At 35.5% G+C, this 17895-nt stretch overlaps 1 protein-coding gene across 6 annotated transcripts in view; it reads left to right on the top strand.

Moving 5' to 3' along the window:
• PKNOX2 (PBX/knotted 1 homeobox 2) overlaps positions 1–17895 on the top strand; it is a 363592-nt gene that overhangs the window by 334063 nt on the left and 11634 nt on the right. The window lies entirely within an intron of this gene.

Below are 17895 nucleotides of genomic sequence, written 5' to 3'. Positions count from 1 at the left end.
AAATGCTCATTGCCCAGTAGAACATACACACAGCTGTGGAGGCTTTGTTTGCCTAAGAAGGATTCAAGTTAGTTATTAGGAATGACTTGAGTGGGGTAAGACCCTGGTGTATCTTATTCAGACCGACATCTGTGGAGATTTTAAAGCAAGGGGTAAACGATTCTGTCGGCACCTGTAGGGTGGGGTATGGAATACAGGGATAGTTGGACTCCCTTTGTAAATCCTATAATTCTAGAAATTGTAAGTCTGCATAAATATGGATGAGCAGAATACTAGTGTAAGTATTGGGGGAGGGAATAAAAGATCTTTGATTAAAGAAAAGGATCCAGGAAGATAAGTTGGGTGGCAAATGCAGAAAAACTGGTGTGTCCGAGAGAGCAAGGAAGCATCTAATCTGGGAATGGCCTAGTAGTTGGAACTAGAATTAACCATCTTTAGGGTATAAGAGACAGAAAGCATGACAGGGGTCAATTTTTAACAATATATTGTGGAAATATATACCTTTTTAGGTTCATAAAATTCCATCTCATTACTACTTTAAGGTACTCCTTTTACCTGTATTTCTTCAGTAGCTTCTCTTCCCTTGAAATTCACTCAATCTATACCTATCACTCATTATATATATATATGTGTGTGTGTGTGTGTGTGTGTGTGTGTGTGTATGTGTGTGTGTATACATATACATGCACACATATGTATATATATACATATATTTGTATACATTACACACACACACACACACAGAGTAAACTCTGTGCTTGGTTCACAGTTGTTCTCTCTTCCCTAATCCTGCCCTCATACTAGAGGATTTCAAAATATATATATGTAAACTACCTCAAATGCCCATGCCTCTTGATTGCTCATGCTCATTTCCTATGACCTACTCCTTCCCTACCTCAGCTGCAATAGAGAGAGGTCATACTTTTGATCTTGCTGTCACCCACAAATGCCACACTTCCATATTTATGAACTCTGAAATTCACTTCCATTCCCTAGACCCCTTAGTTCTTTCTCAGGCTATCATCCCTGCACTGATTACTTTCTTCTCTGTTCTCCATTCTGAAATCTTAGTGAACCAAATCAATTCTACACTGTGCTGTTTTCTTGAATCTCTTGTCCCTTATGCTTTTGTCAGTTTTGCTCTGACATGCCACAGTTCAGAATTATTCCCACCACCAATTGCCTGTGAACCTATTCACATGCTGACAAATGAAGCCAGAGATAAATTGTGCTGACTAGTTCTACTACAAATTTTTATTATGTAATTTCAACTGGGCCTTCACTGCCACAAGGCAATCAATCCTTTTACACTTTCTTAATTGACTTACAATCCCACTCATCACAATTTTTTTTTTAATCACTCCTCAAATGTGCCTTCCTTCTCCCTCTCCTTCTCCTTTCAACTGAAAATGTTGTCTCATAGTTGACTGGGAAAAAAAAAAAAAAGAAAAAGGAAGCCTTTTACTGGATTTCCCCTTCTCACTTCCTTGTCATACCTGTCAGATGCCTCCTGCCACAGTCCCCACCTTCACCCTGTCTCACATAATGAGTTGGCTTTTCTTCTTGACAAGAAATACCTCTGTACATGTACAAGTGACCCTATTGTATCCCAGCTTTTCCAACAGATTACCCCCTCTATTACTCCTATTGTCATCTCAATCTCTCTTTGTCTACTGGCTGCTTTCCTGTAGTATACATTCTTACCCATGTTTCCCACATCCTCAAAAAATACCTCCTTGATCTGTCCATCTCTATCAACTGCTATACTATATCTTTCCTTCTTTTGGCAGAACTCATTGTCTACAGCAAATCATCTACTTTTCTTCCTCTTAATTTCCCGTTAACTCTTTTCAGTCTGACTTCTGACCTCATCATTCAAAAACACTGCTCTTTTCAAAGATACTGATAATTTCTTTTTTAAAAAAATATCTGTTTATTTAATGGTTTTCCCCAGTTACATTTGAAACAACTTTTTTTTTTACATTTGTTTTTAAGATTTTTGAGTGCTAGGTTCTTTCCTTTATCCTGACCCACAATTAAGAAACCACATGTGAAATTATGTAAAACATTTCCATAAAAATCAAATTGTGAAGGAAAACATAGATCTCCCACCCTAATGAAAATAAAAACCCTCAAGAAAAATTAAGTTAAAAAGAAAAAGATAGAGAAAGAGAAAATGCTTCAATCTGCATTCAGACACAATCAGTTCCTTCTCTGGGTATGGATAGGATTTTTCATCATTAAGTCCTTCAGAGTGGTTGTGGATGACTGTATGGATGAGAATAGCAAAGTTATTTACATCTGGTCATCTCAGAACATGGTAATTACTTTGTGTACAATCCATTTCACTTTGTTCATGGAGGACTTTTCAGTGTTTTTTTCCCTGAGAGCATCCTGGTCATCATTTCCCAGAGAACGATAATATTCTGTCACAAACACATACTCTGATTTATTGAGCCATTCCTCAATTTGTAGGCATCTCCTCAATTTCCTTTTTTTTTTTTTTTTTTTTTTTTTTTTTGCCCTGGGAAGAGAGCTGCTATAAATATTTTTTGTACATATAGGTCATTTTCCTTTGCTTGTTTGTTTGTTTTTCTCCCCTTCTCCCCAATCTCTTTTGGTATTCATGCCTAGTAGTGTTGTAGTAAGATCAAAGATATGCATGAATTTATAGCCTATGGGCACAGATCATATCGTTTGATCATTTATCAATTGAGGCTAGGCTCTTGTTTTTTGACTCAGTTCCCTCTAAGTTTGAGAAATGAGACCTTATCAGAGAAACTTGCTTCGAAATTTTTTTACACTTACTATTGCTAATTGTATTTCCCCTTCCCACACACACATTTGTTCACTCTCTCCTTTTACCCATCCTTTCTCAAAAGTGTTTTGCTACTGACTACTCCCTCCCCCAACATGACTTCTCTTTTGTCACCCTCACCCCTTCCCATATCCCATTCCCCTCCTATTTTCCTGCAGGGTAAGATAGATTTCTGTACCCCGTATTGAGTATGTATATTTCCTATTTGAGCCAATTCTGATGAGTTAGGTTCACTCACTCATCTTCCCTCCTCTCTTCTCCTCCATTGTAAAAGCTTTTTCTTGCCTCTTTTTTTTTTTTGGGGGGGGGGGGGCAGATAATTTACACTATTTCACTTCTCTCTTTACGTTTCTCTCAGTACATTTCTCTCACCTCTTAATTTCATCATTTTAAAAAAGAGATATTACATACTGATGATTTCTTTACTGCCATATTTGATGACCTTTTCTCAGTCCTCGTTCCTTGGAAATTGTGGCTCACCATCTTCTCCTTGATTACTATTCTCTCTAGGTTTTCAGGATACTATTTTGTTTTCTTTGTGACTATTCCTCTGGCTCCTTTGGTATCTATCGATTCCCTTCCTAATACTTGCAAACACATCTAAGTCTCTCTTTGCCTAAAAAAAATCATCACTAGATCCCATCATCCCTGCTCATCATCACCTTCCACATTTCTATTTGTCAAACAAACTTTTTTCAAAAGCCATTCCTTTATTTTTTTTTCCTCCTTTCACTTTTTTCTAAATCCTTTTCAATAGGATTGTATGTATCTTCACTCTATTGAAACTCCTCTCTCCAAAATTAGCAATGACTTTCTAATTGCCAAATCTAATGCCTTTTCTCAGCCCCATCCTTTTTAACCTCTCAGCAATATTTAACACTGTTAATCATCTTCTTGGATGCCCTATCCTCTCTGGCTTTTCATGACACTGCTCACCCTAGGCTTTCTTCCTATCTATTTGACAACTCCCTCACACTCTCTTTTGCTAGTTTTTCATCCATGTCACATACACTAACCATGAATAAGTCCTTCTTATTGTATCATGAGTGTAATATGTAAATTCCATGTTATACTTACTATGGATGTTTCACAAGGCTATATCCAAAACTGAAAAATTCTTCCTACCTTCTCTATTATGATCACCATTTTCTCAGTCACCCAAGTTCATAACCTAGTTATGGGGAGAAAACCTAGTTATTACCCTCAGCTCCTTACTTTTTTCTCCCCATTTCCATCCAGTCTGTTGCCAAAGCCTGTGAGTTTTGCATTTGAAATCTTTCTCATATACTTCGCCAACACCTTTTTGTAGGCGATCATTACTTCACACCTGTTCTATTGCAACAGCCTGCTGGTTAGTCTCTCTCTCTAAGGTCTCTCTTTGCTTTAGTTCATCCTCAACTCAGCTGTCAAATTGATCTTCCTAATGCAGTCATGCATTAAGCATGACCATTAGAGTTGACCATGTCACACCTTCCCCTCTCCCTAAACAGTAAATGTCAGTGGATCCCTATCATTTCCATTATCAAATATAATGTACTGTTTGGCGTTCAAGCACTTTAGAAAACTGGCTTCCTCCTACCTTTCCAGTTTTCTTTTACTTTACTCACTCTCACATACTCTGCAGTCCAGTGACACTGGCCTTTCTGTTATTCCTTGAACAAAACACTATCTTTCAGCTGCCAATATTTTCACTGTCTGTCTCCTATAACTGGAATTTTCTCCCTTTTTATTTCAGCCTCTTGGATGCCTTGTGCTCCTCTAAGTCCTGTCTAAAATCCTCCAGAAGAAACTTTTCCAATCCACTTTAATGCTAGTAACTTCCCTCTGTAGATTATCTTCAAGTTATTCCGCATACGTTTTTGTGGACATAGTTACCTGCATATTTTCTCTCACATTATACAGGAGTAGAAACTCTTTTTGTCCTTCTTTGTATCTCCAGTACTTACTAAACTCGGCCTGGCACATAATAGGTGCTTAATAAATGTTTATTTACTGACTAACAATGACAGAAAATTTTCCTCTTCATGGAATTTTAGTATTTATCTTGTGATAAGCCAATTCTTATGTGTTGGGGTGGAGACACAAAGCCAAGACTAATAGAGGAAAATTTTGAAATTAGAACCGGGAGATTCTAATTAGAATTAGGTATATACAGCATGCATTTGGAAGTCAGCCAAAGATGAGCAGACTTTTTAGTGAGGGCATCAATAGCTCTATGAATTAATGTATTAGAGAGAAGAGAAGACTCTTGAGTAGTCTAGGATTTTAAGGCTCTCCCATCTGATAACTTGTTCATTCTGATTATACATTAGTGTAATGTGAATGTACACCCATATATTGTGTACACAGATTGAAATAAACAATCATAGCCACTGGTCTTTATGATTTCTTCCAAACTTGTTGGGCTATTGCCCTAGATTTCTGGAGGTGATCCTCAGATTTATAAGCTGTTGGAATCTACAACTATTCCCCAAAAGCTATTAAACTATACCCTTTTATATACTGCTATTATGTTTGTACTCCCAAAAGATCAAAGAAATAGAAAAATATGTGTACAAAAAAATATTCTAGCAGCTCTTTTTGAAGTGATAGAAAATTGGAAATTAAGACAGTGCCCACCAATTGAGGAATAGCTGAATACAAGTTATGAATCTTATGTAATAATATTGTGGTATAAAAAATGATGGGGATGATTTTTGAAAAACATGAGAAGACTTTGATTAATTAATACAAAGTAAAATGAAAACCAGGAAAACAATTTATACAATAACAACAATACTGTAAAATTTATCAGCTTTGAAAGTGTTGTAATTCTGATCAATCAATGATTGACCAGAACTCTAAAGGATTTATAATAAAACATACTACTTATCTTCACATAGAGAGATTTAGAATGCAAATTGAAGTTTCATTTCATTTCTCTTCTTTTTCTTCTTTTTGACATGATTAACATGAAAATATGTTTTTCATGACACTACATATTTGTAATGGGTTTCGTTTTTCTTATCTTTTCAATGGATGGAGGAGAGGGAGAGATAGAATTTTTAACTAAAAAGAAAATTATCAGCCTTTTGTGTTCAGCTACTGATGGGGAAAAGGAAAAGAGAAAGCTATAGGAGATAGTCCTTTTGTTCTCTTTCCTTCTCAACCTCTCTCCCTCCCCTCCCCCCCTCTCCCATATCTGTTATCTTTATTTTAAAATAAGACTAATGACAGTTCCAGTGGTCTTGTGATGGAGAAAGCCATTTGCACCTAGAGAGAGGACTGTGTGGATCATCACATTTTTTGTTGTTGTTTGCTTGCATTTTGTTTCCTCATTTTTATTCTTTTTGATTTGATTTTTCTTATTCAGCATGATAATTGTGGAAATACATATATATGTATATAAGAATTGTACATGTTTAACATCTATTGAATTTCTTGCCATGGCTGGGGGGGTGGGTCGGGTGGGGAAGAGTAGAAAAAAAATTGGAACACAAGATTTTGCAAGGGTGAATGTTGAAAACTATATGCATATGTAAAATAAAAAGCTTTATAAAAAAAGAAAACTAAATTAAAAGGAAGTATACTGGAAAAAATCAGGCTAATGATTGAGAGACCATGGAAAGGAATTTTTGTGCTAGTGAAGTAAGATTGGGTGTGTGCATGTCCATGTGAACATATGCACTTATTCACATGTGCCAGCACAGTAATGAAGACAGAAGATTCAGCTCCTCTGAATCAAGAAAGGGGCTAAAGTAACAAAGATGACTCTCACAGACCAAGTTGTAGTTTCACAAACATATATATAAATATTATAACCACTTCTCCAATGTGCTCCATTTTTATAGCATACTTGGTCACAGATATTAAAGTCAGTTTCTTAATTATAGCTTTTAATCAGGCATGAGGGAATATGTGGTTCTCCTTCCCAAGGCTTCCAATGGCAAGCAGACCATCTCACCACACAATTCAAGTTTCTTCTCCTCTCCAGTCCAGTGATCTTTCCAGTGCACAGGTCTGATCATGCCATTTTACTATTCAATAAATTCAAGTAGTTCCCTATTATTTTCATGATCAAATAAAAATAAGCCTTCATAACTTGATCCATTCCTACCTTTCTGGTCTATTTATTCTTTACTCTTCTCCATGTATATTATAATCCATTGACACCAGTTTCCTTGCCTTTCCTCACACATGATGCTTCTACTTATACTTATATAAGTGTTTATATACTTATACTGTATATTTCCTACTTAGCCTCCAGTTTCCTTCAAGTCTTAACTCAGATTCCATAAGGAGTTTTTCCTGGTCTCCTTCCATATTAATGCTTTCCCTCTAAGATTACCTCCAGTTTACTTTGTATATATCTTTTATGTACATAGTTATTTCCATATTGTCTCCTCCACTGGATTATGAGTTCCTCGAGGCATACATTCTTTTTGCCCTTTTTTTGGTAGCCTGGGCACTTGGCATAATACCTGGCACATAGTTAACCCATAACAAATGCTTCTTGCCTTGGCTTGACCTTACAGATGAGAGGGGTTGTCTTCTGTTGGACCATATAGCCAAGGAAACTTCATCAGTGTAGCCTAGACAGATCCAAACTCCAAACCCTCAACCCTTTTCCTTGCTCCCTTCTAAGAAAAAGAAAGCATAGCAACCTGAGGGAGCTAATTAACTGGGAGTAAACAGCTTTAAACAATAAAGGGACTTGGGAAGAGAATTTGACTTCTAAACAGTAAACCAGGAAGAGTCTAATGGGAAAAAATGAGGCAAAGAAGTAAGTAGCCTGAAATGTTTCCAAGTCTCTTGTCTCTGCTATCTACTTACCCTGTGATTCTGATGAATACTTTTCCTCTTGTTTATAATCCCTTAGATTCCTGCCCCTTTCCCTCTTCAAAGAGAGGGGAAAACACTGGAAAGCTACTATAACAGAGCCAACCCTGTGTCTTAATTCTGCATGAAATGCTTCAACTTCCTAAACATTTCAACTTCTCAGAACAGATCCATGAGAACTTGCCATTGATCCTAGAGCCTTTCACAACATTTTAAATTGCCTCACATTATTGAACATATATGTCCCATGGAACTCTCTGGTTCTTCATCTACATCGGCTCCCTGAGTCCAAATAGTTGCCACATCTGAATCCTTTTCCCAATTTTCCTGACATTGCTGCTATTACAAATGACCACAAAATGTATTGAGTCCCTACTTTTTCCTACCTCTCTTAGGTGATGGGGACATAGGATAAAATCAAGCAATCCCTACCCTTCAGGAGCTTATATTCTCTTGACTATATATATATATATACATATATGCATATACATACATATATATGTATATATATGATAATATATATACATATTATTATATATTATATATGTATCCATGCATACACACACAGGCTGCCTAACTGGGCCATCTTTTTCTTTTCTTCCTGCTTCCACAGACTCTAGACCACATAAATATGTTTTTTCAGAGTTTATTTCTAAGGAAAAAGAACAATGTACAAATTGAGAAATAATACAGCAGGGAATGACAATTAGAAGCACAGTTAAAATCAAACTACTTAATTCCAGACTATTTTTGCACTTGGCTTCTAAGTTAGTCAATCTAGCTATAGTTACCTTGGCCAATTTGGCTTATTGCTATTCCCTATAGACTGGAGCATCTAGACTTCACCTGGTCCCCAGACAACAATGGCATCTTCATGCAGATTTTGAAGTTGGACCCTCTAACCTGGCTGGAATCAACCTCATTAACTCCCTTAGAAATAGTAATTGTCTCCCTCTCAGTCAGTAAGCTTTCCAATGGTATGGTGGATTTTTGGCCCTCTGTCCCCTTAATGATGGAATTTGAAATTAATTGGGCCTCTCCTTCCTCTCATCATGTCATCCCCGAAAAATGTGATTAAAACATCCTCTTAAAGGTACCATGGTGACATAGTAAAGCTCTAGATTTGAAGTCAAGAAGTCTTGAATTCAAATCCAGCGTCAGATATTTCCTAAATCTGTGACCCTAGACAAGTCACTTCAGCCACAATTTATCTCAGTTTCTTCATGTATAAAACACACATAATAATAGCACTTACCAGTCATGATTATTGAGAGAATAAAATGAAATAAGATTTGTAATATACTACATATATGAACTATTTACTTAAGATTTATCTAATCACCTCAACAAATAGACTATAGCAGTCCCTCCCATGTAAACAAGAGATCAGCCCTTCCAAGTAGCAAAGAGGAACTGTATTTTGGACAGTGAAGAAGAGTAAGGTACTGGTTTCTTTTTGTGCCTATTACAACCTTGGTTTTTAGTTCAGGTCAAGCATCAGGATGAATAATTAGGGGAATGGAGGAGAAGTTTTCCTAGCAGGTGACTATTTGGAAAGGTAAAGAGGGCTACTGTAACTGGTAACCCTCTCCTCACCCTTTCTAAGTCCCCCTTAATACTAGTACCTTTCTTGTGAGATTAGCTTCAAAGTATCCTTGTTTGTACATCGATATCATTTACCTTTTTTCCCCACATTAAAGTGTAAGCTCCTAAAGAAAAGGGACTATTTCTATTTCTCTATGTCTTCAGCAGTTAGCACTGCGCTTAGCACATAGTTAATTCTCTTGGTAAGGGCCTTTGATATTTTTAAGAAGACTCAAAAATCTGTCCCCAAGGAACTAGAAAAGATAATCTGAATACAGATGATAAAGTAGCAGGCTGTATCAACAAAGTCACATTCTCTAGATCAAGATTTGTAGTTATCATCCTGCTATAGTCTTCCTTGGTCAAACTACAACGTGAATACTATATTAAGCTATGGGTGCCATATTTTAGAAGGGACATTGACAACTGGCAGATGCACATGACCAAGATAATGAGGGAATGGAAGACCAAGTCATGTAAGGATATGGTGAAGAAACTGAGGATGTTTAGACTGGAGAAGATAAGACTTAGGAAGGACTTTATGACTATAATTTAATGATCAAGTATTTTAATGGCCAGTATAAGACAGAGAATTAGATTTGTCCTATTTAGTCCTAGAGAGCACAATTACGCATAGTATTTAGAAGTTGGAGGGAGGCAGATGTTAATATAAGGCAAAGAAAAATTTCCCAATAATTAGAGCTATCTACATATGGAATGGACTTATTTGGAATATAATAGGAGGCCATTTTACTAGTGATTGGACAGTCATTTAACAAATATTATGTAGGGAAATTTCTCTTCATGTTGGAATTAACCTACATGTCCTCAGAGGTTCCTCTAGTTCTGAGATTATGTGATTCTTTAAGGGCTCAAAATGGTTAACTAAAAGTATGAGATAACTGGGTACATAGTATTTGACATAAATTTGCATGTTGTTTCTTTAATTCTATAAGCAGCATGTAGTACTTCGTGAACTTAGATGGATTAGAGTGAAGAAGCTGAGAGTTCACTTCCTATCTCTTGACCCTAACTGTGTGACCTTGGGCATATGCTGTGTGTCTCAAGAGACTTCTTAAAGAATCATTTCTTTCTGCCATAAATAAACAATTTTGGTGAGGCCGTTCTCAAACTAAGAGTTGTTTTTTTTTTGTTTGTTTTTTTTTTTAATTCAAGTTGATCCTCTGTATATCCACATTAATCTCTTTCAGCAGCTTCTTTTTTTTTTTTTCCCCCATATCAGAATCGCTCCTTTTTTGTTTTCAGAATTTCATTTTTTAGAGGATCTCATCCCTTCCCTAACTTTAAACTCTGTATGGAATTTTAGGCCATGGTCTCATTAGTGATCCTTTCTCAGAAACTTTTGAAATTTGCTTCCTCCAAATTTAGACTGCAAATCAAATTATTTCCTACTTTATCACAAATACTGAATTGAACTATCAAAAGTTCACCTATCATCAAAGTTTCTATCATGTCCACACCTTCCATCAGTTCCTCCTTATTGGTGAGAATGTTTACTAGAATAGAATTTACCTTTGTTGGTCCTTTTGTTTTGTTAGTTCACTCTTTTTGAAGGATTAAATTGAATTTAAGGTGCTAAGCTAAGAAATTCTTAGTTGCTCTGCTTTTTACAGAGAGGAGTCTATAACAGTTTATCTGTTTAATTGATGTCCCCCATCTTACAGTACCATGCCGCTATGCCAGACTTGAGATGGTTCTCTGAACTTCTCATCTATTTATTTTACATCCAGTTGGCCTATAATCAACAATAATATCATTTCTGCCTCTACTCATCTTTACCAAAATACTCTCTACTATATTTCTCTCTCCTGGTTTTCTCATTTCTTCAAAGGAATGTTTTTTACCCCTTTAATTCAATTTTATTTTATTTTCATTTCTAAATTCTTTGTCTATTTCCCCCACTTATTGAGAAGAGAGAAAAACAACTCATTATGATTAGTCATGCAAAATATATTCCTATGTTAGGTATCTCCAAGAAAAAGAAAAGAAATAGATGAAAATGTGGTTTAATTGAGCCTATCAATTGTGTGGAAATAGAAAGCATGTTTCATCATTCGTTTTCTTATATATAATATTATACATATATATAGTTATGCAAAATATATTCCTATGTTAGGTATCTCCAAGAAAAAAAAAAAATAGATGAAAATGTGGTTTAATCGAGTCCATCAATTGTCTGTCCGGAAACAGAAAGCATGTTTCATCATTAGTTTTCTGGAATTATGATTAGTCATTGTGTTGATCATAGTCGCTAAATCTTTTGAACTTGATTTACTTTACAATATTATTGTTATTGTATAAATTGTTCTATTTTTAATCACTTTACTTTGTATTGGTTCTTACAAGCCTTCTCAAATTTTTCTGAAACCTTTGCCTTCATCTTTTATTCTAGCATAATAATATTCCATTTCATTCATTACTGGTTTAATCATTCCCCAATTAATGGGTACTCTCAGTTTCTAAATCTTTATTCCACAAAAAAAGAGCTGTTATAAATATTTTTGTACATACTTTTTCTATTTGGGGTATGGACCTAGTAATAGTTTTGCCAAGGTTAAAGATTAGGCTCAAAATAATTACTTTAGAGAATGGTATCAAATTGCTTTCCAGAATAAGTGAGCCAGTTCACAGCTCTCAACAGTATGTTTAAATACCTCTTTTCCCACAGTCCCTCCAGCATTTGTCTTTTTTTTTTTTATCAACTTTACCATGTTGATGGATATGATATCATCTCAGTTTTAATTTATATTTTTCTTAATTATTAGTGATTTAGACCATTTTTCATATGATTATTGATAACTTGCATTTTTCCTCTGAAAACTGATTATTCATATCCTTTGACTATTTAACAATTGAGGAATGGTTCGTATTCTTATAAATTGAATTTATTTCCTCTTAGAAACGAGACCATTTGATTCAAGACAATTCTAATAAACTTGGTATGGAAAATGCCATCCACATCAGGAGAGAGAACTATGGAAACTGAATATGGATCTAGATCAAAGCATAGTATTTTCACACTTTTTTGTTCATTTGTTTGTTTTCTTTTTCTTTCTCATGTTTTTTTTTTTTTTTTCCCCCTTTTGGACTTTTTTTTCTTGCACAATATGACACATATGGAAATATATCTAAAAGAATTGCACATTTAAAAAAAAAAAAAAAAAAGAAAGCAATGAAACCTGTATAAGAGAAACTTGCTACAAAGATTCCTGCTTCCTCATTTCCTCTTTCTCTTCTAATTTTAGCTATATTGTTGAACAAATATTTTTTAATATTGCATAATTGAAATTGTCCATTTTACCTCTTATTAACCTATAAATAAATCTTAAAATATAGTGCTACTCTAGTACCTCTGATTTCACATATCCTTATTCTTTTGAGTAGAGAATGCTCTTCCAAAGCTACATGCTAATATGGGTATTATACTGTTATTTCTCACTGATAACATTAAGGTCGAATTTTCCTACCTACAATAGAATCTCTGGTTTATCTTATTACTTACACTGTCAGTTTTTATAAAAGAAGCTTAGACCATGGATTTCCTTACTGAGTCTTTCCTTGGATTTTTTGTTTCTTGAGAAACTTGACTCCATTTAAGATTTTTGTGGCAAAGATGCTACAGTGATTTGACATTTCTTTCTCCAGCTCATTTTACAGATGAGGGACTGAGATAAACAAGACTAAGTGACTTGCCACAGGGTCATATAGCTAAGGAACATTTAAGGAAAACATTCCTTACTGATTTCAAGTTTTTAGTTTCTTGCTCAATGTTTTATAATTTTTAGAAATCCTTTCTAAGTTCTTTTTGACAGTGTCATTTACACCTACATAAATCACTAAAAGTAGTAATCTGGTTTGACAGTTAAATCTCTCTGACCCTCAGTTTTCTTATCAATAAAAATTGGGTTAATGTAAAATGTAATATTTAAAAAACTCTAGGGCATTATATAAGTACAAACTAGGGATGAAGGATCATAACACAAGAAGTAGAGGGAACAGAATGTCTTCCAAATCTGGCCATCGTTCCTCCCATTATTTTTCTCTCACTCTGAGAAATCAGCTTTAAATCAAGATATACAGCCACCGTTAAAGAAGGGGGGAAAAACCTCAAAGAAGAATAACATGTACCTTGAAAAGTTTATGTGAAGGTTTATTACTTTGCTTTAATTATGATGATGTTGGTGGGAGAGGTGGCACAAGCAAGTAAAATAGGAATAAATTATATGTATATTCATTTTTATTTGTCAGAATTACCATCAACCTGTTTAGTTCTAACAACTGCTAATTGCAACTTGGACAGCTGCAACTAGGTTAGACATTGTTGCACATTTGTGAATCACTCCATACTATAACAACTCAGGTGTTGTCTATGAGTAGGCTGCCCTTTTTTTTTCTTATTTCCAAGCTGCAGGTAAGTGTTTAACAACCTACTCTCTGGGAACAAAAGTGTGTACTCTATACTTAAACTTAATCTGCATTATTAAGTCTAGACCATCATAAAACAATGTATCTAGCCCTATATTATATCATTTTTTGATTTCCAACATATACCTGCCCACACTGAAAACTTCACAATTGGCTCTTACCAGTCAGTTTAAACTGGCTCGAGCATACCCCTGCTTATATTTATAACATTTCACCCCTCTTTAATATAACCCAGCGCCAAATAAATATTAATTATATCCTGATATTTAATCCAGCCTTGAAACATTTCAGTGGACAAGGATTATGAGTTAATTAACAAATATTTTTCAATTCCATTAGTATTTGGAAATATTAATACTATGAAGAAATGCAAAAAGAGCACAGACAATATATGATTTTCATATATCTTGCATGTATATATATTCTTATATGGAAATGTGTGTATGTGTGTTTGTGTGTGTGTCCTTACACACATATGAAGGAGTGGACTCCCACAGTGAGATTCTTAGGCTAGCCTGGAGATACTAGGCAGCTGTGGAATGGGGCACAATAAGAAAGAAAGAGATTCAGAAAAGGAAGTGAAAAGATCCCAAAGAAAAATAGTCTATTTCTAAAATTTCACTTGGGCTAATGACTGAGTTTCCAGGGAAGGGGGGGGGGGGGGGAGGGAGAAAACATTCCTTTCAACCCATCCTGCTTTCTGACTGTGTAGCCCCCCAAATAAAAACTGAGGCCTATACTTGAGTTTAGTAAGAGTAAATAGTTTATTTTGGCTAGCAATAGAACTTAACCATCATTTACAACTGTTTCTTTGGGAAGATAAGATCTGTTCCAAGCAAACAACTTGCCAAATGGGCTTCTTCAGATTACCGGTATAATAAATATGGACCCTGCCTTCAGAGAGTTTATAATGTAATTGAGCAGAAAAGACATAAACTGTGAAACAATGAGGAGTCAATAAAGAACAGTATATAATCAAGTGCTAATTGACATGGCACAGATAATATGTTCTACGAATTCAGATAAATGAGAAATAAATGTGGTTGGTGCAATCTGTGTGGCTGTTTTTGTCAAACAACATCTGCAATACTACTGTATGGTTTGTCAGACAACATCTGCAGGATCGTGTCCAGTTCTGGGTACTGCATTTTAAAAGAAGGCTATGATAGCATTCAGAAGAATGTGACTAGGACAGTGAGGGGTCTAGAAATTATGTCCTATGAGGAAAGATTGAAGGAAATTGTGATGTTTAGTTTGGAGAATAGAATACCAATGTGACATGATCTCTGTCTTCAAATATTTGAAGAAGTGAAAAAGGAATTAGATGTATTCTCTTTTATCCCAGAAGGCAAAACTGGCTTTTATTCATCCAAATGTTCAAATGATATCTGGAAAATGCTCTCTGACCTCTAAACATAGACAATGCAAGGCTTCTCCCCTTCTCTCTCTCTCTCTCTCTCTCTCTCTCTCTCTCTCTCTCTCTCTTTCCCTCCCTCTCTCTCTCTCCCTCCTCCTCTTCCTCCTCCTAACCCTCTCCTCCCCTCTCCTCTCCCTCTGTTCTTGTCCCTCTCTTTTTCTGTCCCTTTTTTCCTCTCTCTGTCTCTCTCTGTCTGTCTGTCTTTCTCTCTTTCTCTGCCTGTCTATCTGTCTGTCTCTTTCTCTCTGCCTCTGACTGAATTTATCTCCCTCCATGCCTTTCTGTCTCTGTCTCTCCCTCTCTCTGTTTCTCTTAAAAATCCTCTGGGGATTGAGGCACATTTTTTCTCCCCTCCATTTCAGAGAGAGAATTTATTTCTTTCCTAAACTACTGGAACTGCTGAAACTGAGATGAGCCCTAATCTAGCAACTAGACCACATTCCAGCCCCTGTAGAAGTCTAAAGCAGGATAGGAAGGTGGGGAGAGGCTGCAGCCCTTGAAGACTCAGTTTGAAAAATGGACAGATCAAGATTTATGGGCCACACGGTAGCATCTGAGAGAGGCCATTAGTCTACAGAGTCTGTGACAGGAACTAGAAGAAAATGTCCCTGGTGTATTTGTACAGGAGACAGAAGGATCCCAGGGTGTTAGGGAAATGAAGTCCATTTGAAAAATGGAATATATTTGTATGTAAGGTGGGGGTAGAAGGAGCAAAGGTACATGAGGGCCATCATCATTTATCAGAGAATAAAGTGTAGCTAATAAAAGGTATGAAAATTTTACAAATTTACAGACCTACTTCAGAGTCCAGTGATTTTGAGGTTTTTTTTTTTTTCTTTATAAAAATTTATTTTTTCTTATTGTAAACTTAAATGGCAAAGAAAGGAGCATGTCTGTATGAAAAATAGAAAAGGAGGATTGCATATAAGGCTGTAAATTTCCATGTCATACAGATTCCTTTTCCTTTTAACTGTAATCAATTCAACGTGTAGCTTACAAAGCTTTCCTGTTTGTCTGTATTTCCTTTTGTTCTCTTCTATGCATTTAAAAAAAAATCTTCAATGACTCTCCTTTCTTTTGCTAATTCTCCTCACCCTCCCATTTTCCCCCAGTCCTCATTGAAAAAAGAAAAACCAAAACATTGTAACCAATATGCATAGTCAAGTAAAATAAAGACCCTTTCTAGGCATGTCCCATTCTGCATCTTGAGCCCATTACCTCTTTGTCTGGAGATAGTAAGAATGCTTCATCAATCCTCTGGAATTATTGTTGGTCATCGCATTGATCAGAGTTCTAATGTCTTTCAAAGTTGTTGTTATTGTATAAATTGTTCCCCTGGTTCTACTTGTTTTGCTTTGCATAGCTTCATGAAAGTCTTAGGTTTTCCGAATGTCATCCCTTTTTGTAATTTCTTATAGCATAGTAATATTCCATTACTTCATCTTGTTCAGCTATTCCCCAATTGGTTGGCAACTCCTTAGTTTTAAATTCTTTTCTATAAAGAGATGAGAAAAATAATTTTGTACATAGAGGTGCCTTTTTTCTCTCTTTGCTTTCTTCAGAGTATATCATTGGGAATTGCACAGTTTTATGACTTTGGGGGCACAGTTCCAAATTGGTTTCCAGAATGGCTGTACTAATTCAAAGCTTCACCAACTATACATTAATGTACTCGTTTTCCTGTAAATCCCCCAACAATAGCCCTTCTACATTTTTGTCATCTTTGCCAATTAGATGGGTGTGAAGTGGAACCTCAGACTTGTTTTAATTTGCATTTCTCTAATTATTAATGATTTGAAGCAATTTTTAAAACATGGTGTTTGATAGCTTGGATTTTGTCTTTTGAGAACTGCCTATTCATAGTCTTTGTCCATTTATCCATTCAAGAATAGCCCAATGATTTTCAAGTTCAGTATGTGTCATAAATTTAGAGCTGGAAGAAATTTTAAATATAATTTTTATCTCCCCACATTTTTCAGAATTAAAATAATGAGGCCCAGAAAGTTTATGTGACTTTTGTAATGTCAAACAGATAATACAGAGCAAAGCTAAGATTTGAACCCAGGTTCATCATTCTTTTCACCATATCAATTGTACTCCACTATAATCTTTCCTCAAGCAGACCATATCTGTAGTATTGAGTTCTAAAAATCTATGAGCTGAGCCTAGAGAAGGGTGTTGTGGAGATGTTGAAGAACTCCTGCTCAATTCAATATTGGACGATAGCCAAATGATTTCTCAGTTCCCTTTTGACTCTGATTTTGTGGTTTAATATCTCTGTAAGATGTAGACAATACTTACTATACTTCAATTTAAAGATTTTATTAAGAATGATAAGAAAACTGTTTTCTGACCTTGAAGGAAAAAATAATGTAAATAAAAGAAAGTAGAGAGTAGAGAAAATGGAGAAATATGGTAATAGTTTCTCTATATGATGTAATGTATGATATACATTCCATTATTTTCATATAATTCATCTGGTTCAGCTATTCCCCAATTGATTGGCACCCCCTTAATTTTCAATTCTTTCCTGTAAAGAGCTAAGAAAAATATTTTTGTACATACAGGTGCCTTTCCTCTCTCTTTGCTTACAGTGTGATGTGAGGGCTTATGATCAAAAAGAAACAAAGGCCACCAAACCATACATAAGGATCCTTGTAGGCCACATATTGATGCGGGAAAGATTCCTTTCTAGATTCCCACCCTCTCCTAGTTAATAATGTAAATTGCCCTTTAACTCACAAATCCTGGTCTCTTTGAATTCCAATAGAAGATCTGACCTGTTCCCAGCCCCACCCGGATATGAGCCAAC

The sequence above is a fragment of the Antechinus flavipes genome, chromosome 3 (assembly GCF_016432865.1).
Source record: "Antechinus flavipes isolate AdamAnt ecotype Samford, QLD, Australia chromosome 3, AdamAnt_v2, whole genome shotgun sequence".
Taxonomy (NCBI): Eukaryota; Metazoa; Chordata; class Mammalia; order Dasyuromorphia; family Dasyuridae; genus Antechinus; species Antechinus flavipes.
This window is presented reverse-complemented; position numbering and strand designations above follow the sequence as displayed.